This window comes from Coenobita brevimanus, chromosome 106, assembly GCF_032717465.1.
Source record: "Coenobita brevimanus isolate Jiangsu-jjx chromosome 106, ASM3271746v2, whole genome shotgun sequence".
NCBI lineage: Eukaryota > Metazoa > Arthropoda > Malacostraca > Decapoda > Coenobitidae > Coenobita > Coenobita brevimanus.
The window spans coordinates 2,994,516-3,021,500 of NC_137059.1; positions in this window are offsets into that span (position 1 = coordinate 2,994,516).

Here is a 26,985-nt window from a genome sequence, read left to right on the forward strand (position 1 = left end):
AAGAAGTGTGGCGAAGGAGGGAGGAGTGAAGGAAGGAAGCTGTGGGAAAGGATGGGATTGAAGGAAGGAGGGATAGAGGAGGGAATGAAAGAATAGAAGATGGAAGGGGAGAGGAGAGACTGGAGGAAGATGGTGAATGAAGGAAGAAGAAAGAAGGAATGAAGTGACTGAAGAAAGAGAGTGAAAAGTGGGAGGTGATGAAGGAAAGAAGAGAGAGGAAAGGGAAGGAGTGAATGAAGGAAGGGAGAGAGGAGAGAGAGAGAGGTAGAGGGAGAGAAAGGGAGGAAGTGGGAGTCAAGGGAGGTAAGATGGAGGGAGGGGAAGGGGGCTAGGGCAGGGAGTAGTGTGAGGTACACGTTTGTGTGTGTGATAATGCTTGGGCGTGCCTGTGTGTGTGTGTGTGTGTGTGTGTGTGTGTGTGTGTGTGTGTGACAGAGAGAGAGAGAGAATTTTGACTTATCCCTTCACCACCAAGATCTTCGAACTTAAAAAATAAATGAATAAATGAAGCTTAGTAGAGCTAAGAATAAAGCAAAAATGACATCCTTGAGTGGAAGTGGTCAAGGAGGAAAATAAATAAACGATATTAATCATGGTAATTATAGGTGATTAACCAGGTGATTGATTAATTAGGGGTCATTAATCAGCAAAATATTCTAACATTTCATTATCATGTTTTTCCATCCATCAGTTAGTAAGATTAGGGACCTTTATGGAAAAGTGTTGGTTCGGGTCGTGTTCCAGGGGAAAGATCTGACCCTAGAAAAAAGTTAATTGTCTGCCTTACCGAGCCACGTTTGGTCGATTGCCGATAATCTAAGTCTTCTTTTGCCTTTCTGTTATTCCGTATAGTATGCTTAGAGAGAGAGAGAGAGAGAGAGAGAGAGAGAGAGAGAGAGAGAGAGAGATTGCATGGAATTCGCTTAAGCCATATTTTGATGTAGGAATGCGTCTCCTTGGTTACAAGCCAAATCGACCCTTCAATACAGCTACACATAGCGAGATTACGGATCTTGATTAAAGCACACGAGCACACACACACACACACACACACACACACACACACACACATACACACGCACAGAGAGAGAGAGAGAGAGAGAGAGAGAGAGAGAGAGAGAGAGAAAGCACAAGCCTATAATTACCTGCATCGACCCTCCACACACACACACACACACACACACACACACACACACACACACACACACACACACACACACACACATGACCCCACACACTAGCAAGGTCCCACAGCAACACACACGGGCTATTTAAAGATCCTAACCCAGTCTAATATAACCTGACCTAATCTACCTTAATCTAAATTGACCTGACATTCCAATTCCTTGCCTTAGGAAACTTAACTTCCTCTTACCTAACCACGCCTTGCCTAACCTATCCTAACCTTACCTCTCTTAATCAACTCTGACCTTTACCTAACCTCGCCCGACCTGCTGACCTGATCTTACCTGACCTACGCTAACCTACCTTGACCTAACCTTTAAATTAATCTAGCCTCACCTGACCTAGCCTAACCTAACCTAACCTAATGTTTAGATATAATTCACATGCCCAGAAGAGCTGTTCAGATATTTTTCCTTTCCCAAATAAATAGGTGATGTATTTTTGTTTCTACCTATCTACCTATTTGCCAGACGCCTCATCCCGTAAGAGGTGGCCACAAAAAAATCGCCTCCATGTCGCCTTGTCCAATGCCATATCACTGCCCTGCTCCCAGCTCACACCCCGCTCTCTCATATACCTCTCCACTGCATCCCTCCATCTCATCCTCAGCCTCCCCTTCTTGTTAAAATCAAAAGGCAATGCTACGGCTTGAACATCCTTTCCATACCGCTTCTTCGTGACTAGCACCACATTCAAGTGATCACCTCTGGTTACGGTTCACAATTCAAGATGAAGAGAAGACAATTTTAGGTCAAGTTAGAGTAAAAGGAGTATTGCATTTACCTGCTTCACAAGGAAAGGATTTTCTTAAGCTGAATATAAGGCTTTTTGGCAGTAAGAACAGAATTTAGCCAAAAAATAATAATCATTTCTTTAAACTAGTTACAAAATATTCATTCTAAATTTGTCACAATGGGGGATGTTCACCTTGTCCAAACATAGTCATCCCATAGTAGCAAAATAAAGAGAGAGAGAGAGAGAGAGAGAGAGAGAGAGAGAGAGAGAGAGAGAGATCGTGGTACTGAGGGAGATGAGAAAGTGATGTGTATATGAAAAAAAAAATTAATTCATTGTATTTCAACTCTATATTGCAAAAAATCCTATCAATCATCTGCAGCTTGTTGTGTTGAAGGTGCAACAATTTTGATTTGACTTGGTCGTTCTCAGGTATGAACAGAAATGGAATGTGTGCTTGGAGAGAGAGAGAGAGAGAGAGAGAGAGAGAGAGAGAGAGAGAATAAATGATTCTGAGTTAGGGGAGGACAGGTTTGTGTGTGTGTGTGTGTGTGTGTGTGTGTGTGTGTGTGTGTGTGTTCTCAGTGTTTCTGCATTCAGACACTTGTGCGCTTGTGCATGCTGTTAGGGTACGAATGTGTGCAGAGAGAGAGTTCATGATTCTGAGTTAGAGGAGGACAAGTTTGAGTGTGTGTGTGTGTGTGTGTGTGTGTGTGTGTGAGAGAGAGAGAGAGAGAGGGAGAGAGAGAGGAGGACAATATCGGTGTCACCACATGAAGGCGTCTCTCTTCAGCATAATAAACTCATCCCAAACTGAAAAAAAAAACTTATTCAGTCTCCACGCACACACACACACACACACACACACACACACACACACACACACACACACACACACACACACACGTGTTTGAAGGCAGATATTATTAACAGAAAGCAGGCTCACACAAACGCACGGGGTCTCTTCTCTCTCTCTCTCTCTCTCTCTCTCTCTCTCATATCATCGTCACCTCTTTAGCGCCAATACCCACCTCTCATACAGAATACATCCCAGACCTATCTCATTCAGGACTGATGTAATGGCTTCAGCAGGCGTGTTTACTTGCTAGAGGCTTTCAAGATCCCTAACATCTCTTCCTAAGCGACTTATCCATATACCGGTACATCATTATCTTCTATGTTAATGATGCAAACTTTATCGTCAATTATAGGAAAATAATTAGCATACAGAACATTAACATGCAGAATAAGTCTCAAAGGAATGGGTGCTACGTACTGATATAGCAAGAATTCTTCATTACCCTGGCAATAAACGTCCCACAACTCCCTCAATGTCCAATAATAATAATAATAATAATAATAATAATAATTAATAATAATAATAATGTAGGGAAGAGTAAAGTGATGGTCTTTGAGAGAGGTGAAGTCAGTGAATGTACAGCGAGGTTGGATGGTGAGGAATTGGAAAATGTAAGTACGTTTAAGTACTTGGGTAGTGTGATGAATAAGGATGGAGGTTTGGAGGGTGAAGTGCTTGAAAGGGTACAGCAGGGAAGAAAGGTTGCTGGTTCTTTGAAAGCAGTGATAAGAAACAGGGAAGTGAGCATGGAAGTGAAAAAGTTACTACATGACAGTACTGTGATTCCAACTCTAACGTACGGAAGTGAAGCTTGGACGTTGTTGGAAGGACACAAGTCAAGAGTGAGAGCAGTGGAAATGAGTTATCTAAGAGGAGCCTGTGGAGTCACATGGAGAGACAGGCTGACGAATGAGGATATAAAGGAGCGTTGTGGTGTTGATGTGGATGTGATAGGAAGCGTTAGGAGGAACACACTGACTTGGTTTGGCCATGTGGAGAGGATGGAGGGTGAAAGACTGACGAAGAGAGTGTATGTGAGTGAGGTGGAGGGGGAAAGAGGGAGGGGGAGGCCGAGGATGAGATGGAGAGATGGGGTGGAGAGGTATATGAGAGAGGGGGGTGTGAGTTGGGAGCAGGGGAGTGAAATGGCAGGGGACAGGGCGACTTGGAGGCGATTTGTTTGTGGCCACCCCAAACGGGATTGAGGCGTCTGGCAATAGATAGATAGAATAATAATAATAATAATAATAATATCGACATAGACTGCATACTTAACTAACGAGAATATTAACATGGCATATGCAGAAATAAACTGCTTGAGTAAAAGTGTTAAGGAGCTTCTTCTACGGACGAAAATTCAACCCAAGACCCAAGCATAGAAGGGCCTTATATCTCCTTACCTGGCTACCTTCAGAACTCCGTAGTAGTAGTAGTAGTAGTAATAGTAGTAGTAGTAGTAGTAGAATAAACATAAGAATAATAGTAGTAATGGTAGTAGCAGCAGCAGCAGCAGTAGTAGTAGTAGTAGTCGTAGTAGTAGTATAGTAGTGGTGGTGATGGTAGTAGTAGAGTAGTAGTAGTAGTAGTAGTAGTAGAATAAACATAAGAATAATAATAGTAATGGTAGTAGCAGCAGCAGCAGCAGTAGTCGTAATAGTAGTACAGTAGTGGTGGTGATGGTAGTAGTAGTAGTAGTAGTAGTAGTAGTTAAAACCCCAGGCTCATCTGAACGTAAACTAAGATTACCCCCCTCCTGTAGTCCACCATCCGGCTTTCGGGGGATAAGGAAGTAATTGAAGGACGTTTGTATAACCAGGAAGTTGAGCCGCCTGGTTATATCGGTGCCACCACGCGAAGGCTCCCCTCTACCGCACCCCCAGTGTTGATAAAGGCATCATGCGGTAATACTGAGTAAAGAAAATAAATATACTTACAATACGCTCTCCATACACACTTTCGTACCCAGAGAGGAACGCACAAACACACTCACAAGCGCACAAGTGTTTGAATGCAGATTTGTTGGGGGAACACACGCACACACACACACACACACACACACACACACACACACACACACACACACACACACACACACACACACACACACACACACACACACACACAAGCATAAACACATACACACGGACGCACGTAAGCACATGCGCATACAGTCATTGGTACTCCTCTCTCTCTCTCTCTCTCTCCACCTACTATATTTTTCTCTGCCCCTCCAGTTCACATCACCTGAGAATATCCAAGTGCTTCCCCCACCTCGACCCCCTACCCCTCCCTTATCACCCCCATCCCCTCTTCTCTCACCTCCTACCACTATCCCCCCCCCTCCTCGTCCCCTTCCCCAAACACACATGTTATATAATACACCCCCCTCCCCACAATACACCTCACCTCCCCATGAAACACTCCCTGCAACCCCTGCCTCACATTCAGAGTCCTTGCAGGCCATGTAGTGAGCTTCATTTAAGAGTCACAATTCCGTAATTCAAATAATTAGTTTTAAGTTAGCTAGGATATGAATCTAGAATCGTCCTGACCATGAGAGAGTTATAAATCAATACATTTATTATAATTATAACTGAAGGAGTGGAGGTGTTCCTTTTTATTGCAGGGAAATTAATCATCTCCATAACCACACATTTCGACTGGTCTAAAATAATGTAAATAATATGAACTTTTTTATTTAGATCTGGATGACGGGATGTGTGTAGTGGCGGATCCAGAGGGAGGAGGAGGGGGCGTCTAAGGGGTCTAGATCCCCCCATTTCCAAGGTGTCATTATTTTATCCAGATTTCCAAAACATATATATAAGAAAAATCTTGTTAGTCCAAAAAATCAATACACGGTTCAGAGTAAATATGAATAAATTATCAACAATACACCTGCACTTCCCTCTCAGGTGTGGTGATGGAAGGTGTTACGTGAAAAAACTTAATGTGGTAGAAATAGGCGGTGAGCAATAATAGTGTATGAGAAAGATGGGTACTTTCAAACCTCAGGGCAAGATGGAGAAATACGGAAGGCAAGAGGCATATCTGGCAGGGGACAGTGCCCTTTGCTTGTAATAGTTCAGTTTAATGAGGGAAAATTTTGCATATATTGTTCATCTTCTTCCTGTACGAATTTGGGAAAATTGAAGAGAATTTTTACTTCATGGCACTGATAAGAAAAACATATAATTGCCGTGCGTTCTTGTTTTTATTTTATTTTCTAAGTATGTGCTGTTATTTCTAAATGTATTGTCACCAGTAACTCTCTCTCTCTCTCTCTCTCCCTTAAATAATATCACAACATACTGTAGATGAGATAAACAAAAAACAAGACGCAGCCATAAGAGTTAGACTGAATTATCTAAAAATGCTTTGAACCAAAATAAATTAATAAATAAAAATATAAATCTTTTTCTACATATAGCAGGGGTAGGGGCGCAAAAAAAAAAAATCGAGGAAAAAATTACTGCATTATTTATTAATCGATTTATTTTACGTCAAAGCTAAGTTTTAAAAAGTTTGATAAATTCTGTAAATAATTAATCCCTTGTCCAGCCAATGAGATAGAATTATAAACACAGATTGATAGTAATTTCTCGGCCATATTAAATTGGTATTATTTTTGCCTGAGACTTTAACAATGTGGGATGATAATAAAAATAAATAAATTGGCTGTAATGAGTATAAAATCAGCAACTCAGTAGAGAGAGTATTTGTCTTGTTTCTTTAAAGATATTGCAGAGGAGTAGAAAGAAGGACTTGGAACTGTATCTTGGTGATTTCTCTCTCTCTCCCTCTCTCTCTCTTTCCCTCCCTCTCTCTCTCTCTCTCTCTCTCTCTCTCTCTCTCAGTGCACGTGTAGCCTGTGATTGCTCGTACCTGTGATTGTTACGTGTACTGTACGCCCATATGTTATCTTTGGGGGGGGGGGGTAGCGGGGGGTAGCGAGGTGGTGTTTGTACCCTGTCAACTGTGTACCTGTGTACCTGTATGATTGCTTACGTGATGTGTGTGTGTGTGTGTGTGTGTGTGTGTGTGTGTGTGTGTGTGTGTGTGTGTGTGTGTGTGTGTGTGTGTGTGTGTGTGTGTGTGTGTGTGTGTGTGGGATGGAAGTAGAGAGATCTTTTGTGTGTGTGTGTGTGTGTGTGTGTGTGTGTGTGTGTGTGTGTGTGTGTGTGTGTGTGTGTGTGTGTGTGTGTGTGTGTGTGTGTATGTGTGTGTGTGTGTGTGTGATGGAAGGAGAGAGATCGTTTGTGATTGTGTGTGTGTGTGCAGGTGTGAGTATGAACACACATGTGTGTGCATGGTTAATGGACTGTATTTCTGTGTGTGCGTGTGTGTATGTATGTATGTATGTATGTATGTATGTATGTATGTGCAATTAAATCAATAACTCGTGATTCATAGATATGCTGATATCTACTGTAGGTTCATTTCTCTCTCTCTCTCTCTCTCTCTCTCTCTCTCTAACAGGGACGTAGAAACGGAAACAACGGGGAGGAGGGTAGCAAGTGCTCGTCATCTTTACATGTGTTTTAAAGTATTTGTGTATTTCCCAGCGATAATGCAAGCAAATTAAAAAGCATACGGTAAAAATTAACCAAAGGGAGGGGATATTTACTGGATATTTACTGGATATTTATTGGATATTTACTAGACAAGCAGCGAATTATGTCGGGAAGTTAGTGGCAAAGCATCGAAGAATGGAAATTATAGAGACAGGTGTTTTTCGTTAATTGATTTTCTTCCAGGTGAGAATGGATGAGAGTTTGCTAGAAAAACTGCTCTGTGTATGGATGGATGAATGAATGGATGGATATAAATAGATAGATGTTGAGAGAGAAATGTGTGTGTGTCTGTGTGTGTGTGTGTGTGTGTGTGTGAGAGAGAGAGAGAGAGATAGACAGACAGACAGACAGACAGACAGACAGACTGACAAACAGACAGACAGATAATATCAATACACCAGTCCTATATGAGGCAGCCCTAGCATGTATTCAATATGGACGGTGGGTGTTAGTGTCGAAGTGGTGACATGGGGAAGTGTATGGTACGTAGGAGGACTGCTGGGGATCAAGGCATGGGATATTAAAGCATGTATATAGAGCCAGACGCATAAATAAAACAATAAAGAAATAAAAAGGCGAGAAAGAAAGAAAGAAAGAAAGATAGATAGACAAAAAATAATAATATGTGACTGAAAAAGAAAATGACCTTCCCTGACCCCCCTCCTCACCTTCCCTGACCCCCCTCCTCACCTTCCCTGACCCAGACCTGATAGTGATAGTTAATGCGAGATAAGGACAAGGTGGCAGTGTCAGGAACAAGCACTCCCTTATCTCTCTCAAGCACCTGCCTCGTAATTCACCGGCTGAGGGCGCCTGCTGTATGCCCGCTGATAATAGGGAGGCGGCAGTGCAGTGGTTAGCGCATCAAACTCACAGCTAGAAGAACGCGAGTGTGATTTTCGAATGAGTAATGTGATACTGCAGGGATTTATATAGCACAGAATAGGACAGTAGAGTGCCATGAAATAAATCGTTAAGGAAGAGGTGTTGGGGGGACTAGGAGAGACTGCTTGAGTGGGGGGGAGAGATAGAGAGATAGAGTATTCTTTGACCCCATCTCTTTCATCGTCTTAAATCGAATAAAGAAATTTGGAGATATTAAGTAGCTTGGATAATAAGGCCGTGTATCTTGTGTCCGGAGAGTAGCGTAAATTAACCCCAGGAAGATTACGAAAAGCACATTCTTTCTTGTAGATCGCGGAAGAATGAAGGTAAAGTGAGAGTACAAAGGAATACAAAGAAAAGGAAGCAGCAACAGACTTAATAATAAAGTTGATATATTTCGACAAGTGGAAATGTTGGCTGGGAGAGAGAGAGAGAGAGAGAGAGAGAGAGAGAGAGAGAGAGAGAGAGAGAGAGAGAGAGAGAGGCAGGTTAGAGCTTGCAGTCTTTATTTTCTTCAATGTTGGGTGGGAGAGAGAGACATGTTAGAGCTTGGAATCTTCTCTCTCTCTCTCTCTCTCTCTCTCTGATAATCCTTTTGGGGTTGCATGTAACAGATAAGACTATTACGTAAACTAAATCTGTGAGATGATGATAATGATAGGAAAGCAATGAGTTATTATTATTATTATTATTATTATCATTATTGGTGGTGGTGGTGATGGTGTTACTGATATCTCTACCCATACGGTTTGACGAACACACACACACGCGCACGCACACAGAATCTAAGGGGACGACCTTTGGCATGCTTGCTTTGGGTACGAGTGTGCTTGCTTCGCCCGCCAGGTGGCACGCAATTACACGCAGGTCTCTCTCTCTCTCTCTCTCTCTCTCAAGTACGCAGACCACCATGGCTTTCTGTGCCTAGTAACTACTCACCTGTCCTTTTAACCAGCCAACTGCATATTACTTTCTCCTCTTCTGTCTCACCGCCTGTCTTATATCTACCATACCTTCCTATACTACTACGATTTTCTCTCTCACCTTCTGTGCCTTGCCTCTACCCTCGTCTACTACTACTGTCTACCACTGTCTTCTAACTTTCTACCCTCCTAACTTGACCTAGTTCATACCACTTTCTTTTGCATCTGTCTTGTGTTTCACCTTTCATGCCCTCCGTCTCTCCTACGCTGCTGCACTACCACTATTTTATACTTCACCTACCTTGTATCTACTCTCTCCTTCTGTCTACCATATCCTCTAACCTTCTTCTAGCCTTCTAACTTAAACTAAATCTTACCACTTTCAATTACCACTGTCTTCCTTTTCACCATCTTGCCCTGTAAATGTCCACCAATGTCTTCTGCCGCTATGTTTTGTGTCTTCAAGATCTCCTGTCCTCCTACTAACAAAATCGACGTCATATCACTGTCTCCTACCTCAATCTGGTCTAACTCTTCTCCTTCAGCGTCTGTTCCTTGTATCTGTCCATATTTATTCTCCTGTACTTCCTCTTAATCTCTCCTTCCCAGTGACTGTACCGCATAACCTCTTTGGTGGCATGAAGGCACCTCACACACACACACACACACACACACACACACACACACACACACACACACACACACACACACACACACACACACACACACACACACACACACACACACACACACACACGCCACCACTGTGCTTGTGTGAAGGGGGGGGGGGCCTTCTTGTTGCCTGGTGACGTTGCATGCAGTGTCTGAAAGCAAAAAGTCATCGTCATCATCATCATCATCAATCATCATTAATTTTATTTTTTCGAACATGCACAAATCACCATTGTCCCTTCCTCTTTTGCCTTCCTAATCCTAAAGACGCTTGGCATGCATCATCATCATCATCATCATCTTCATCATCACCATCATCATCATCATCATCATCATCATCATCATCATCATCAACATCATCACCCTTATTCTGACCAAATGACAGCATGAGGAAATCTGATTATTTTTTCCCCTCTCAAGGACACATACCACCACTGTGTTTGTGTACAAAGAGGGTGTCTACACTTCCTCTTGCTTGTGGGGGCTGGACACGCAGAAAAACAATCTTCCTCCTCAGGTTTGACGAATATATAAGGGAAAACTCGAACCATTTGAGACACGCATTAGGGGAGACGAGAATTCCACTGTTCTTCGTCACTTGTAAAATTTCTTGAAAGGGGAATGGGAAGATGTCTGTGTCTCCACCCCATCGCCCACGAGAGTCCTGTCGTTTCATCTTCCTTTCTCTCCACAGATTTTAATAATTATCTTGAAATCGTGGCAATGGGCGCCGATTATAAAGGAAGTCATGAATTTAAGCCAAGTTAGGGTGAAAGGAGTGTAGGTGAATCGTGGAAGGGGTGAGAGGGAACGGGACCGCGGTGAAGATAAAAATAGAGACGGGAGTGTGGAGAGGGGCTGGTGTTGTGTGTGTGAGAGAGAGAGAGTGTGTGTGTGTGTTTGATCGAAAGAAAGGTAGTGTGGATTGTGTGTGTGTGTGTGTGTGTGTGTGTGTGTGTGTGTGTGTGTGTGTGTGTGTGTGTGTGTGTGTGTGTGTGTGTGTGTGTGTGTGTGTGTGTGTGTGTGAGTGGTATGGGGAGAGTGAGAGAAAATGGGTGTGTTTGAGAGTAATGACAGCAAATGTGTGTGTGTGTGTGTGTGTGTGTGTGTGTGTGTGTGTGTGAGCGAGAGAGAGAGAGAGAGAGAGAGAGTAAAGGAATATACATCTTAAACCCAGTCAATATACAAATAACAACACACTATCCTACCTCCCAAAACAAACATAACAGTACACCCAGACTCCATTTTCTGTTTTATTCCTTCTCTTACTAGATTATTATTTCCAGTACGAACATCAAGTCTTTCGATAATCTTGCTAACTGACAGACAGACAGGATTAAACACACAACCCCCTCGTGCAATTGCTTGTAAGTTAAAATCGAGAAACAGTAAATAAGAGAATCATCATCATCATCATCATCATCATCATCATCATCATCATCATCATCATCATCATCATCATCATCACTATGAAAGTTTAAGATGCAGACCTAATCCCACAGGACAAGAGAAGAGAACTGCCATCATCATCATCATCATCATCATCATCATCATCATTATTTAGAAACGTTAAGGTGTAATGGATAAAATGACCCACTACAGAATATCATAAACCCACAGAAAACGGAGAAAAATGGTTAAGGGGCACTAAAAAAAAGATTTATTCTAACTTAGCAAAGATCGCTAACCCCATACAGTTCTGTTGATGGCCAAGTGGAGTCAGACTGGAGGTTCGATTTGGCTAGTAATCAAGGGGACTCGTTCTCTCACAACCAAGACTCACTCAATTTCTCGTAGCCACGACTTAGTACTCATTGTAGGATTGAGCAAAAGTAGTCAGGTAAACGTGAACAGACAGTAGGAAAATGATACACCACTCCCTAAGCATATGGAAACACACAACCCCCTCCCTTCCACGACCCTGGTTCGTATTCTCGCAGGGTAAGGAAGCTCCCTAACACCTCTTTCTTGCCGATTTGTTTTTGGATACGGCTGGTTAATATGTATGCAGAGTATGATGATATTAAAAATGTTTGAAGTAACACAGAATTGGACAACAAGATGAAATACACAAAATAAATCGCTTAGGATGAGACGGGACCCCTGACGTTAGCTGGGGGAGGGGGGGGAGGGGGAAGGGGTAAGGGGGAAGGTGGGGGAGGGGAGGAGGGTGCCGAAGGAGCAAGTCTGACCACGGAGACCCAGCGGTGTTATCACCTTATCAGTCACTCTGTACATCGTTATCTCACAAAAAGTTGCTAGGTGCGGCGTGTGGCTAGCAAGAATTTTCCTGCCTTCAAATTAGAACTTGAACCTTGAAGATTAGTTACATTTGGCTTATGTAACACGGCTTTATCTTGTATATAAAAAGTTCCATTTGTCATATCACCTCCACCTATCAATACACAAACTCTCCTATACACCCTTATCTCTCACTGATAAGAGATTGTATTTGTTATGCTTGTTCCTTTCTAGTCCTTACCTTCATTCGTATGCTCGTTGGCTGTGGAAGCTCCCTAGCACCTTTTCCTAAGCGATTTATATTCCTCGTACTTACTGTTCTCTTGTGCATTCTATAAACCTTCCAACATCACCCTCCTCTGCATAAATATCAATGGGTAGTCTGGAAAATAAATCGGCAAGGAAGATGTGCTAGGGAGCCTCCTTAACCCTACTATCATACGGCCCTAAATATATCAGTGTTATCTAATATGGAAAAAAAAAGTTATGCTCGTCAACTCTGCTCCACTTTCCCGTCAAATACAAAAACCTTTCTCAGTCTTTCTCTACATTCTTATCTCTTACAACGCTGCTTGGTAGAGCGTGTGGTTATCATATTCTTATCTTCCTTCAATACAGACCTTGACCCCAGGTATGTTTTCCTTACTACTATCCAAAAAAGTTATATTAATCACATCCACCCCACTTATCACTTAAACAAATCTTCCTTTATATTCTTATCTCTTATAATCTTGCTTGGTGGAAGATGTTTACCAGATTTATTCCTTTCTTGAGTACTTATCTCGACTCAAAATACATCTAAACCGTATTTCCTGTAAAAAAAAAAAAATGCTTTTCTCATATCGGCTCCACTCACTCATCGAATGAAAACTGTTCTCTCTCTCTCTCTCTCTCTCTCTCTCTCTCTCTCTCTCTCTCTCCCAAGAAAAAAAAAATAGTGCCTTGTTTCATTAAGCCTATTTCCATTCTTTTCAGTATTTATCTAAACTACAAAGAATCTATCGTATTTATCAAAGGAAACTGAGTGTCTTTAAATTTACCCTTCCTAACCATAAACCAATCCTCTTCATTGTTTTTGTGTGTGACTTTCAAGTTTGGTTCTCTCCTCAGTATTAACCCTGGCCCTAAAGATTAAATATGTCAGTCAGAGAAAGATGTGCAATCTCATATTTGTTACACCTACCAATGTAATTAATCAGATCTTCTATTACGTCCTTACTTTTCAAAATGTTAACTTGTGCATGTAGCTGTCGATCTTTCACCTTTCATTTTTGACCCTGGCTGTGTCCTGGCTGTGTCATATTGGTGCCACCACGTGAAGGTCCCCCCTGGATCACGCCTAGTCTTCAAACTCACTAACATCATTACAAAAGTTGACTGTGGAAGCGGAAACAGAGGCGTGAGGCTTCGTTGTTTGGCGTCTTAGAAAGCAGCGGATGTGGAAGCGTTCCTAACACAACACAACATCAAAGAGGAATGTGTGTGTCTGATACGTTGCCACTGCCATTTTTTTCTGAAGGTGTAAAACGGACGGCTCGTGTCGTCATCTGGGGAACATTTTGGCGCTTCCTTCGTCAGCTTTTTGTTTGTGCTGTGTAGGGAGAAAACTGGGTGTGTGTATCGTGTTTGGGGCCCGGAATTGTATGTTTGGAACAATCCCTCACCCACGAAAAAAAAAAAAAAATGTAGATTTTGAGTTCAGCCCCGATTGTAGTTCACCATATAGCTCTTCTTCTGTACCCCCATCTTGCTTCCAAACCTGACAGTATTTAGCTATTTTCTGTCACTCATGTTTAGCGTTCATTCTCAGTGCTGAGTTTCATTTATGGTACATTATTTCGGTCATAGTTATTCAATCATTCATTCATTCATTCATTCATTCATTCTCTCATTCATTCATTCACTCATTAATTAATTAATTCATTCATTCATTCGCACCCATAGGTTAATGTGGACTCTAAGATTCCTTCATGCACGCCTTTCATAGCGGCCACTCTCAGATCTCAATTTAACATCAAGGCTTTCATAGCACCACACACTTTTCTTCCTTGTGCCACGCTATTTTCCACTTCCTTTGTACACCTCTCTCTCTCTCTCTCTCTCTCTTTTACTGCACCTAGATATTTACACTCCCACCTCGTTTCAAGTCTCTCTACGGCATCTAAGACAAAACATGTGCTTGATATATTCCTTCTGGCAAAATTGTGTGTCTGGTGCATAAATTCTGTCAGCATTTTTCAGCTTACCCATAAAAGTTATCAGGCAGGCCATAAAGAAATCGTCCTCTACCTTCCGACTCTTGGCTAAATTTGCCCAACATTTAAGAGAGTTAGCCCTTGTCCGGAACGCCTTCACTATTCTATTCCAGCCAACGACAGACAGACTGGCAGAAAGAGACAGACAGACGGAGATATACAGACGCAAACAGACAGAAAGAGAAATCACAGTAGAGCACCAGAAATACGCACATTATTGAAAAAGAAAGCTAGAGTGTGCAAGCGTAAGAGGGCTAATGAAAACGGAGTGTAAACGACTGAAAATGGGTACTGAATGTTCCTAATTAACCTGCCTCACTGCTGTCACTGTAAAATTTGACACCTGCGTTTAATAATCTGTGCCATTATATCAACACCAAATTCTAGATCTCTGCTATACACTGATGCTGTACCAGGTTTAGATGCTGCCAACTATACATTCTTAATTGAGTAGCATCGTCTGGTAGTAGCCTGAGTAAAATGAGAAATAAGTCACTGTCGAGAAAGTGTTGAGAAATAGAAGGGATGAGGTGTGTGTGTGTGTGTGTGTGTGTGTGTGTGTGTGTGTGTGTGTGTGTGTGTGTGTGTGTGTGTGTGTGTGTGTGTGTGTGTGTGTGTGTGTGTGTGTGTGTGCGATTCCCACAATATCTTATCTCCCATATCTCCGTCCATATCCACTGCCAGTTACTCAATCTATTACTCTTTCTATTACTCTTTACTCACTCCCTCTACCTCTCTGTTTTGTTCAGTTACTCTTATTTTCGATTTATGTAGGGGGGATGCTCAGTTTGAAGTGCCTCCTAAAATGTCGAGAGAGAGAGAGAGAGAGAGAGAGAGAGAGAGAGAGAGAGAGAGAGAGAGAGGTCAGGGTAGTGAAGAGGTTAATGATATCCAACCCTTTCAATTCTAAGTCGCTCCTAAAAGGCTTAAAGTGGTCTCAAGAATGAATAAAGAGGTCACGGTACTGATGAGACAAATGTGAAGAGAGAAGGACGTCTTATGCCGTTTCTTGCTATTTTCAGACGATTTTCTTAAGCTTAGGAGGGACTTCTTGTATTGAAGGGGTTAAGGAAGGCCTCTCAACTCGAAAAATCCCTCCTGAAGAGTCGAAAATCGTCTTGAGATGGCAAAGATTAAATTTAAGATATGACTGAAGTACAGGGTTGACCTCCTCGCCTCCTAAGCTCTCTTATGCTGAAGAAAATCGTCTGGAGATAGTAAGAAAAAAATAAAAAGAGGTTAAGATGTTTAGGATTTTAGGTACGCTTGGTTAATTTTCACCTGAGGGAACTGTGCCACTCCTTCAGGTTAATTACTAAGATGTGTTTAAAGAAAATTTAGTGTCTTAGTAACAGTCCATAGGTTAAAGCAAAAATGAAAAGAAGAAAAAACACTGGATAAGTCTTTATTCCGCAGTGGATTAACTAAGGCTGATGATGACGAGGAGGAGGAGGAGGAGGAAGAAGACTAAGATGATGATGATGATGATGAGGAGGAGGAGGAGGAGGAGGAGGAAGATTAAGATGATGATGATGATGAGGAGGAGGAGGAGAAGGAGAAGGAAAATAAAGATGATGATGATAATGATGAGGCTGGAATGAGTCTCCTTGGTACCTAGTCAAATCAGTCCGCACCTGACTACACCTGGCCATCAACCTGTCCTTTGTTCTTAATCAATGTACCTATCAGATTAGAACCTTTGCCAGCTTAAAATAAACGCACTATTGGATAAGAGGTCATGGCATTGTATGGGTATTGTGAAGGAGGGCCTCATCAGTGCTTCGATAAGGGGGGTCGTCCGTTCTGCTCTCTACTGATAAGAAAAGATAAGGGGTTATTCGTGCCTGTGTATATAGAGGGAGGGGTGTAGCGATGGGGTGTGGGGGAGGGAGGAGTGTAGAGTGGGGGAGGGTGGAGTGTAGGGATGGGGTGAGGGGGAGGGAGGATTGTAGGGATGGGGTGTAGGGGTAGGAAGGAGGGTAGGGATTGGGTGAGGGGAGAGAGAGAGCAGTGTTGGGGTGGGGTGAGGGGGAGGGAGGAGTGTAAGGGTGGAGTGTCGGGGGAGGGAGGAGTGTTGGGGTGGGGTGTGGGGGGAGGGAGGAGTGAAGGAGTGTGGTGAAGGGTAGGGTGTGTGTGTGTGTGTGTGTGTGTGTGTGTGTGTGTGTGTGTGTGTGTGTGTGTGTGTGTGTGTGTGTTAGAGAGTGGGGGTGGTTTGGGACTTTGTGTGTGTGTGTGTGTGTGTGTGTGTGTGTGTGTGTGTGTAAGAGAGAGGGGGTGGTAAGGGACTGTGTGTGTGTGTGTGTGTGTGTGTGTGTGTGTGTGTGTGTGTGTGTGTTAGGAGGGTGGACAGCGAGAAGGGAGCAACAAGAACCAGACGACAGTACATGAATAAAAATCCTCTCACTATAGAAACACATCACCGTAGGAGTTAATGAAGGATAATCTACATAACATAAAATTCCCATCACTTTTTAACTTTTTATCTGTGCAAAAAGTACGACATTAAAAGCCAGGAGCCTCAAAAAATGCGTCTTTTCCAGAGAATATATAAAAAAAAGCGCAAAAAACAAGTATAGTTAAGTTCGAGATGCCTGAAATGTATTGACTTGAAAATTGTGGAGGTCGTAAGCACAGTGAAATAGACTGGGGAAGAAAATATGGAACTTTGCTTTCTTCTTTCTACTGAGCCATTTTTTCTGTTTCTCCTCTCTCTCTCTCTCTCTCTCTCTCTCTTGTTCCTTTCTTTCGTCACTCCTATGATAGACCTTACTTTCTGTCAGTCCTTTCTCTGTTACCTTTCTGTTACTTCTATTTTCTGTTGCATCTCTCTTCTCTTGCCCCTCTCTTTCTGTTTCCTCTCTGCTGATGCTCTCTTTCTGTTGCCTCTCTGTTGCCTCTTTATCTCTGTTACCTCTCTGCTCCTTCTCTCTTTCTGTTGCCTCTTTACTGCTTCTCTTTTTCTGATGCCTCGCTCTTGCTTCTCTCTCCTGTTGTCTCTGTTGTTTCTCTCTTTCCGTTGACTCTCTGTTGCATCTTTCTTCTGTTGGCTCTCTCTTGCTTCTCTCTTCCTGTTGCCTCTCTCTTGCTGCTCTCTTCTGTTGGTTCTCTGTTGCTTCTCTCTTCCTGTTGCTCCTCTCTCTCCCTCACGCCCTGTCACTGACCTACAATAAATGGCCTATTGTATTGATAGCAGAGGGCACGGGGAGATGCGGTCATTGCAGCCACAGTCATGACGTGTGTGTGTGTGTGTGTGTGTGTGTGTGTGTGTGTGTGTGTGTGCTGATGTTTGTGTGTGTGCTGGTGAGGGGAGGTGGGGATGGCTGTTTGTTTGTGTGTGTGTGTGTGTGTGTGTGTGTGTGTGTGTGTGTGTGTGTGTGTGTGTGTGCTGGTGAGGGGAGGTGGGGATGGATGTTTGTTTGTGTGTGTGTGTGTGTGTGTGTGTGTGTGTATGTGTGTGTGTGTGTGTGTGTGTGTGTGTGTGTGTGTGTGTGTGTGTGTGTGTGTGTGTGTGTGTGTGTGTGTGTGTGTGTGTGTGTGTGTGTGTGTGTGTGTGTGTGTGTGTGTGTGTGTGTGTGTGTGTGTAGATGGGTGTAGGTGTATGTGTAGGTAGACGGGTCCTGATCCGCTTCATCCCAAGAATAACTTTTATTTACTCTTTCCCCACCCCAAGCTATTTTATTAAGCTTAGGAGAGACATTCAGAATTAGGGTGCTTAGAGACAGCCTTCATTAACCTTCATCTCATTAACTCACCTTCGTTACAGGTAGTGGTCATAATACTGCAGTTTTTCCTTGTAATTGGGAAGGTAAATTGGAGGCAGACTCTCTTTACGTGTTCTTGAATTAATGACAAATATATATGTTTAAAGAAAGAGGGATTTATGCGTGTTAACCTCAAATTGTGGATAGATGGATAGATAGACAGACAGGTAGACAGGTAAATAGGCAGATAGATAGATACACTCATTGACTGATTGGGTGACTGAATGATGAAGTTAGATAAATAGACTGACTGATAGACAGGCAGATAGATAGATAGATGCAGTAGATAGAGACAGATAGATTAGGCTACGAGACTCACCTAACCCATTCACATCGAGGATTCTCACCTGACAATTAAAAACATTCTCTTTTCTTCCAGGTGACGCCAAGACAAGATCAAGACAAGCTCTAAGAAGTCCACTGTCGCCAAAGGGTTAAGCTGCTAAGGTGAGAGAAGTTATTTTTCTTGTTTTTTCTTGTTTTTTGGGGTCTGTGATTTTTTGGGGGGGTAATTTTGGTATGTCAGATGGAGTTTTAATACATCAGTTGTTGTTGTTGTTGGTGGTGGTGTTATTTGTATTGTAGTTATTATTATTATTATTATTATTATTATCATTATTATTATTATTATTATTATTATTATTATTATTATTATTATTATTATTATTATTATTATTATTATTATTATTATCATCATCATCATTATTATTACTATTGTTATTGTTATTATTACTATTGCTGTTGTTAGTTTATTATTATTATTATTATTATTATTATTATTATTATTATTATTATTATTTCTTTTATCTATTATCATTATTGCCATTATTAATATTATTTAGGTTATTTATTTATTATTATTATTATTATTATTATCATTATCATCATCGTCGTCATTCTTCCAGCATTATTTTTGTTACTTTGTTTCTGTTCTTGTTATTAATATTGTTGTTATTGTTATTGATGTTATTGCTATTGTTCGCTTTTTTTTATGCTAGAAAGAAGGAACCAAAGGCCACTAGCCCGCAGTAACTGTTCCTTCCAAGAGCAAGACAAAATACAAGAGAGAGCCAAATTCAACATCCGATCATTTCGAGATGCCTGGACACACTGCGTTTGAATGACTGGAGATCGTAGGAAGCAGGAAATACAGACAGAGGGAGACAGCTCCAGAGTTGACCTGTTGCATAAATGAAGGACTGGGAGTAACGGTTAACTCTTGCATTAGAGAGTTGGACAAAAAAGGGATGAGAGTTTGCGTGAGATGAATATTTTTAATAATTGAAATCGGTCTCTCAAACTCCGAATATTCAAGGTATATTAAACTAGATTATGCAAGGAACAGCGTGGTGGACTGAAGAGGTGAAACAGGCTGTGGCACAAAAGAAGAAAGCATATAATGAATGGATGAGAAATAGGGGCGTGGAAGAGGTTGAGAGACGGAAGAGAGAGTTATATGTAAAAAGGAAGAGAGAGGTGAAAAGATTAGTAAGAGAGAGTAAGAAGAGAGTGGATGAGGAATTTGGAAGAAATTTGAGTGTAAAGTGGAGGGACTGTAAGAAAATGTTCTGGAAAGAGGTGAAAAGAGTAAGACAGGGTGGAAGTGAAGTTAGCAGGGGAGTGAAAGATAAAAATGGTAGATTACTAGTGGAGAAGGGAGAAAAAGTGAGCAGATGGAGAGAACACTTTAAGGAATTGTTGAACGTAGAGGATGGAAGTAATGCGAGTATAAGTGGCTGGGGAATGGCTGGGAGAAGGAGGGAGGTGAGAAGACAGGAAGAAATCAGTAGGATAGAAGTTGTGGAAGCAATGAAGAAAGTTAAATCAGGGAAAGCCCCAGGAATTGATGGAGTGTGTGGTGAAATGCTGAAGCATGGGGGAGAGATAGTAGTAGAATGGATGTGGAAGATGTGCAGATTGGCCTGGGAGGAAGGTAGAGTCCCGGAGGATTGGAAGTCAGGAATAATTATTCCCTTGTACAAAGGAAAAGGGGAAAAAGAAGTGTGTGGTAACCATAGGGGCATTTGTCTTCTTAGTATAATAGGAAAAGTGTATGGTAGGATACTTATTGACAGAGTTAGAGAAAGAACAGAGAAATTAGTTGGAGAAGAACAGGGAGGCTTTAGGAAGGGAAGAGGTTGTGTAGATCAGATATTCATTCTCAGATCTTTAGTGGAAAAGTTTCTAGAGAAGGGAAAGAAGTTGTATGCGGCATTCATGGATTTCGAGAGAGCATATGACAGGGTGGATAGACAAGGATTGTGGAAAGTGTTAAGAATATATGGAGTAGATGGAAAGTTGTTGAATGCTGTGAAGAGTATGTACGATGGTGCGAAGGCTGCAGTGCGTGTGGATGGTGAACTAAGTGAATTTTTCTCTTTGAAGGTTGGGTTGAAACAGGGATGTGTCATGTCTCCATGGTTGTTCAATCTGTACATGGATGGGGTAATAAAAGAGGTACAAGGTAGGGTAGTGGATGTTGGTGTGGCCATGGTGAGAGAGGATAGTGTTTGGAAACTCCCTGTACTGTTGTTTGCAGATGATACTGTGTTGTTGAGTGAAGACGAAGGGGAGCTGCAAGGCTTGGTTGATGAGTTTGAGAGAGTGTGTAAGAAACGGAATCTAAAGGTGAATGTAGGGAAGAGTAAAGTGATGGTCTTTGAGAAAGGTGAAGTCAGTGAATGTACAGCGAGGTTGGATGGTGAGGAATTGGAAAATGTGAGTACGTTTAAGTACTTGGGTAGTGTGATGAGTAAGGATGGAGATTTGGAGGGTGAAGTGCTTGAAAGGGTACAGCAGGGAAGAAAGGTTGCTGGTTCCTTGAAAGCAGTGATAAGAAACAGGGAAGTGAGCATGGAAGTGAAAAAGTTACTACATGACAGTATTGTGATACCAACTCTAACGTACAGAAGTGAAGCTTGGACGTTGTTGGAAGGACACAAGTCAAGAGTGAGAGCAGTGGAAATGAGTTATTTAAGAGGAGCCTGTGGAGTCACATGGAGAGACAGGCTGACGAATGAGGATATAAAGGAGCGTTGTGGTGTTGATGTGGATGTGATAGGAACCGTTATGAGGAACACACTGAGGTAGTTTGGCCATGTGGAGAGGATGGAGGGTGAAAGACTGACGAAGAGAGTGTATGTGAGTGAGGTGGAGGGGGAAAGAGGGAGGGGGAGGCCGAGGATGAGATGAAGGGATGGGGTGGAGAGGTATATGAGAGAGGGGGGTGTGAGCTGGGAGCAGGGGAGTGAAATGGCGGGGGACAGGGCGACTTGGAGGCGATTTGTTTGTAGCCACCCCAAACGGGATTGAGGCGTCTGGCAATAGATAGATAGATAGATGTTTTTTTAATTAAGACTAGAAAATGAGGGCGAGGCAGGTCAAGGTAGAATCAGGTAAAGATAGATAGATAGATAGATAGATAGATAGATAGAGAGAGAGAGAGAGAGAGATGAACAGAACTAAAGGTTGACAAAAAGAGGCAGAGAAATATGCTAGGCAGAGAGAGAGAGAGAGAGAGAGAGAGAGAGATGACCACAACTAAAGGGTGAGAAAAAGAGGCAGAGAAATATGTTAGGCAGAGAGAGAGAGAGAGAGTGTGCGGTGTGTGTGTGTGAGATGAACAGAAATAAGGGTTCAGAAAAAGAGGCAGAGAGAGAGAGAGGGAGAGAGAGAGGAACAGAAATAAGGGTTGAGAAAAAGAGACAGAGAAATATGCTAAGCAGAGAGAGAGAGAGAGAGAGAGAGGGAAGCATAGACAAGCGTTAATCCCCCCAACTGAAGCCTACAAAGCAACTAACAGGATTCCCACCTAAACGCGTAACCGTACCGTTGACTGCAAAGCGTTACGTCTCTTATTCCCACCATCTTAGCGGGCTTTCTAACACCTTTTCCTTGGCGATTTATTCTGGACACGTTAGTATCCTTGTCATAGTAGGGAATTTTTCAGGTACTCTTCCTGGTTCTTCTTTTCCTTTAATATTCTCATTCTCCCCTAGCAACTTTTCCTAATCGATTTGCTTTCCACAGGGGGTTAGGGATCTTCATCTGGTTAAAAATAGACAGACAGAAAGACAGACAGAAAGACAGATAGATAGACAGACAGATAGACAGTGTGACAGTAAAGAGGAAGAGGCAAAGTGAATGAGTAAGTTTACCATTCTGTTGGTGATTTTATACAAGAGTTTTATTCTCCCCTGAGTGAAGTAAAGCTCTCGTGTGTGTGTGTGTGTGTGTGTGTGTTGGAGGGGGGGGGTTCACCACGTTCATTCATTCATTGCCAGACGCCATGTATCCCAAACGGGGTGGCCAAGGGCTTAGAGTTAATCATTTTACAGGGAGGGGCACTAATCCTCCACCAACCCCACTTGACTCCCTTAAAAAAAAAAAGTCAAAAATCCTTTCACCTTATCAACTCTCTTCCTCCTACTTATTCTCTTCAGTCTTTCCTTTTCCATCACAGGGTTACATCTCTCTCTCCTCAACCTTAATACTCTGATCACCGTTTTGAGCCCCCTACGTGCATTCCTCTCATATTACGGCGGACACGCAGCACCCATTTCACCACAAAGTCTCACCCCTTATCTCTTCACCTCACGCAAAAAATTACCCAACACTCTCTCATATATATTGTACAGCCGATCACCCATGTACCCATCTTCCTCAGTCTGTCTTCCTCACTTCCTAGGATCAGTCTTTTCCACTTTACTCTGAGGACTTTCTTGTTAATTCTTAGCTATTTACAGATTTATTTGGCTTAGAGGGGACGCATCCATTTCGAGAGTTTAGACACGACTTTCATGAATCATTTCGTTCGTGAGTTTTTTCCAGAGTTATATAAGTCGACTGGAAATAACAAGAATGATAGGGAAAAAATGCATCTTGGTAATGAGAGGAAAATATTCAGTGTGTCAAGGTATATGGAAATGAACGGGGCTTGAATCTGGCTTCCCTCTCTCTCTCTCTCTCTCTCTCTCTCTCTCTTCGGAGGAACAAGTCTTGAATGGTTTTCGGCTTGGGTTCTTTCTTTCTTGCACAAAAAGACACAAAAAAACACTTCATTATGAGGCACCTTGCATGATGTTGCACACTGAGGTAAAGGGGTAATATTTCAATTGCAATGTGCTTACCTTCAATGCATAACCAGAGGGGGTGGTTTGGGGTAAGGGTGAATGTTACGAAGATTGGGAGTGGGGTGAGGGGGAGAATGTGAGTTGGAGGGAGGGTCTGAGATGAAGGGGAGGGTGTGGGGTGATGGGGGAGGAGAAGAATTTGGTACGTGTGGTGCGGGAGGAGGGGGGTTGGGGTGAGGGTGAGGGTGAGGATGAGGGTGAAAGATAAGGGGAAAGGAGTGAAAGGAGTATGAAGGATGAGGGAGAGGACATAGGGTGAAGGGAGAGAGGGTAGGTGGTGAGTGAGAGGAAGGGAAGCGAAGGAGAAAGATGACGTGAACTAAGTGATTGAGGGAGAGAGAGAGAGAGAGAGAGAGAGAGAGGAGGGGGTTAGCACTGCAAGAAGGAACACCACAATGAGTCTGCAATATTCTTCTTGATTCTTGTCCGGGACCCGCCCATCACCCACCCTGCCCTGCCCTGTTCTGCCCTGCCTTACCTTGCCCTACCCTGCCGTGTCCTTCCCTGTTCTGCCCTGCCTTATTCTACACAGCCTAACTTTGTCCTACCCTTCCCTACCTGTCCCTCAACTGACCTGCCTTGCTATCTCTGCCTTACCCTGCCCTGCCCTGCTCTACCCTGCCCTATCTAACGTTATGGTGCTCTTCCTGCCATGCTAGCGCTGCCCTTCCCTTCCCTGCCCTGCTCTGCCCTACCAATTTATTCTCCTTCCTCCGGTCTGATTTGCCCTGGTGTCCTGCCCTGTCCTGCCACGCCCCGTCCTACCATGTCCTTCAACTTAATACTTATGATACTTCACACATTCCTCCCTGATGCATCATGTCAAGGAAAATCATCTATGGACAGAGAAACATACCAATCCCTCTCATTTGTCAGTAGAGTGAAGTGAGGAGCAGAAGGGAAATTTTAGGATAACTTTGTCCTAGATGTGTGTGTGTGTGTGTGTGTGTGTGTGTGTGTGTGTGTGTGTGTGTGTGTGTGTGTGTGTGTGTGAGTGTGTGTGAGTGTGTGTGTGTGTGTGTGTGTGTGTGTGTGTGTGTGTGTGTGTGTGTGTGTGTATGTGAGAGAGAGAGAGAGAGAGAGAGAGAGAGAGAGAATGCTACAATGTATTCATGTGCCGTATTCATGACCACAGCTCGTGTTCATCCACATGCACGGCGTCACATCCACACCAGAGGGGGCATGGCTGTATTTCAGGAGGGGGACACGTAACCCCTCACCCACGCAGACTCCCTGGGGGGCCACAATTCACAAACCACACTTACGCTCATCTCCCTCATGTAGTTACGATATATTCCTACATTTAGAACGAAAGACGCGGCAAAAAATTCTTGACTTTCATAGAGTTACGTTCAGCTCCATCTTGTAGCTATTATTTGTTTTTTTTTAAGAAAGAAGAACAAGGGTAAATTCTGAACTTCTCTTTATCTCTCTCACAGAAGCAACTACTTGAACTTACGATAATTTTCTTTTCGTAACTAAGATCTGATTTTGTCGGAAGAGCGGTGGACGTGGGAAGCGCTTTGCACTTTCTTTCCCTTGTCCTTCGTTCATACAAAATATTATCTATGACAAATTTCCTCTCGTAGCTACTTTGTGTGTGTGTGTGTGTGTGTGTGTGTGTGTGTGTGTGTGTGTGTGTGTGTGTGTGTGTGTGTGTGTGTGTGTGTGTGTGTGTGTGAAAGAGAGAGAGAGAGAGAGAGAGGAGCAAAAGGTATCTAAATATTCTGCAATCTCAATTTTTTTTCCCTAGCTACAAAAACGTATCAAAGTTAAAACAGGGATTTGATTGTAAGTCTTGTGTATCCCGGACCAGAGGCGAACACTTTACCCCTCAGCCACCGGGAGCCGAATTTACAATCAAATTTAAGGTCACCTCCTTGTTGTAATTTAGCCTCGTTTTGTCCCTTCAACACCTGAGAAAGAGTTTGTCATTTTCCTATAGCTTTCTCGAGGTATTTTTACGCTTTTTGTGAGACCTGTTGAACTTCAGGGATTATCAATTTCCTTTATTAATCTATTTGTTATTATATTCACGTTGACTTTCCTTACTAGACAGATTAAATAAAGCCTTCATTAACCTCTTTACTACTTCGGTGCTCTTCCATGCTGAATAAAGTCGCTTGGCAGTGAAAAATAGGGCAAAAATTACGTCTTCTAAAAGGGTAAATACTAAGAACAATAGTCGAAGGGTTTGCACTTTTCTTCCCCTGCCCAAAAGCATACTAAGGAAGTGTTAGCAAGCTTCTTAGTCTTACAAGAAAATCGTCCTTAATATCATAGCACCTTGAAAGGCTATAAGAACATAATTACACCCATATAGAAAGCATATTTATTGAGATGTAGCAGTTTCAGCCCGACTTGGATCCTCTACAGAGATAATTCTCCCTTTCTCAGCAAGGACATTGGGAAGTAATATTCAGTACTGACAAATTCACTGGGTATAACCACTACCAACCTTGCTGTGCGTGTGTGAAGGTGAACGGCTATGGGCACACCTGCTACCTGCCTACCTTCACCTGGGCCCGTAAGCTCCCTAACACCTTTTCCTTACCGGTTTAGTTTGCATACAGCATATTAATAATCCCTTGTGTGTTATGACCGCCTTCCATGTTGTTGCTTAAAAGATAAAAACAACATACAAGAGAGCAGTAAGGTGTTGAAAATAAATCGCTAAGGAAAAGTTGTTAGGGAGCTTCCTTAACCGACGAGAATACGGGCTTTATTCAGCTTTTGGTCTTTTGTAATGAGGACACCAGGTAAAATTGACGTCACCTGCTTCAAGATGCTCCCTAGCACCTCTTCCTTAACGATTTATTTTTGGATATGGCTGGTTAGTATCCTTGTGTACGTAATTTATGCAGAGTATAGCGATATTGGAATGATTTATATAACACAGAAAAGGACAGTACAGTGTAATAAGCAAAATAAATCGCTTAGGAAAAGGTGCCAGGGAGCGTTAGATCTAGCTTTCGTTAATCCTTTCATTACTAGAGGAGTGTTTAGATTCAGTTTTCCTTAATCCCTAGCCTAGCCCAACCTAGCCCAACCTGACCCAACCTAGCCCAACCTGACCCAACCTAGCCCAACCTGACCCAACCTAGCCCAACCTGACCTAACCAATCCTACCAAGCTAATCCAACCTTGCTTAAATTAGCCTACTTATATGCTACAACACTTACACCGTGATAACTACTACCACACTACCACTACACTACTACCGCCACCACTACCACCACCAACACACACTACTGACAGTACTGACACTCCGCACCATCACTACCACCGCCACTTACACCACTCCTACCACTTTAACCACCACCTACACCATACCACTTCACAACCACTCACACCACCCCAACACCATACTACTCTACAACCACTCACACCACCCCGACACCAGTAACTTCGTTTATACCACTACCACTCCACAACCACCCACACCACCCCTATGCCATCACCACCCCCAAAAGGATGGTTGGAAGGCAGTGCACGCGCCTCTCTCTTGGGGGTAGGCAGGAAGGAGAGGCAGTAATGGGTGGGGTAGGCAGGGAGGGTTGGGGTAAACAGGAGAGTTGAGGCAGAGGCTGACAGGCAGTGGAAGAGGCAGGAAGGGTGGTGGATGAGGCAAGGGTGAAGCAGGGGTGAGGCAGGGGAGGTGGTGGGTAGGCAGAGGTAAGGCAGGGGAGGTGGTGGACAGGGTGTTGGATGAGGCATGGGAGGGAGCAGAGAGTGAGATAAGGGAGGATGAAGTAGAGTAGGG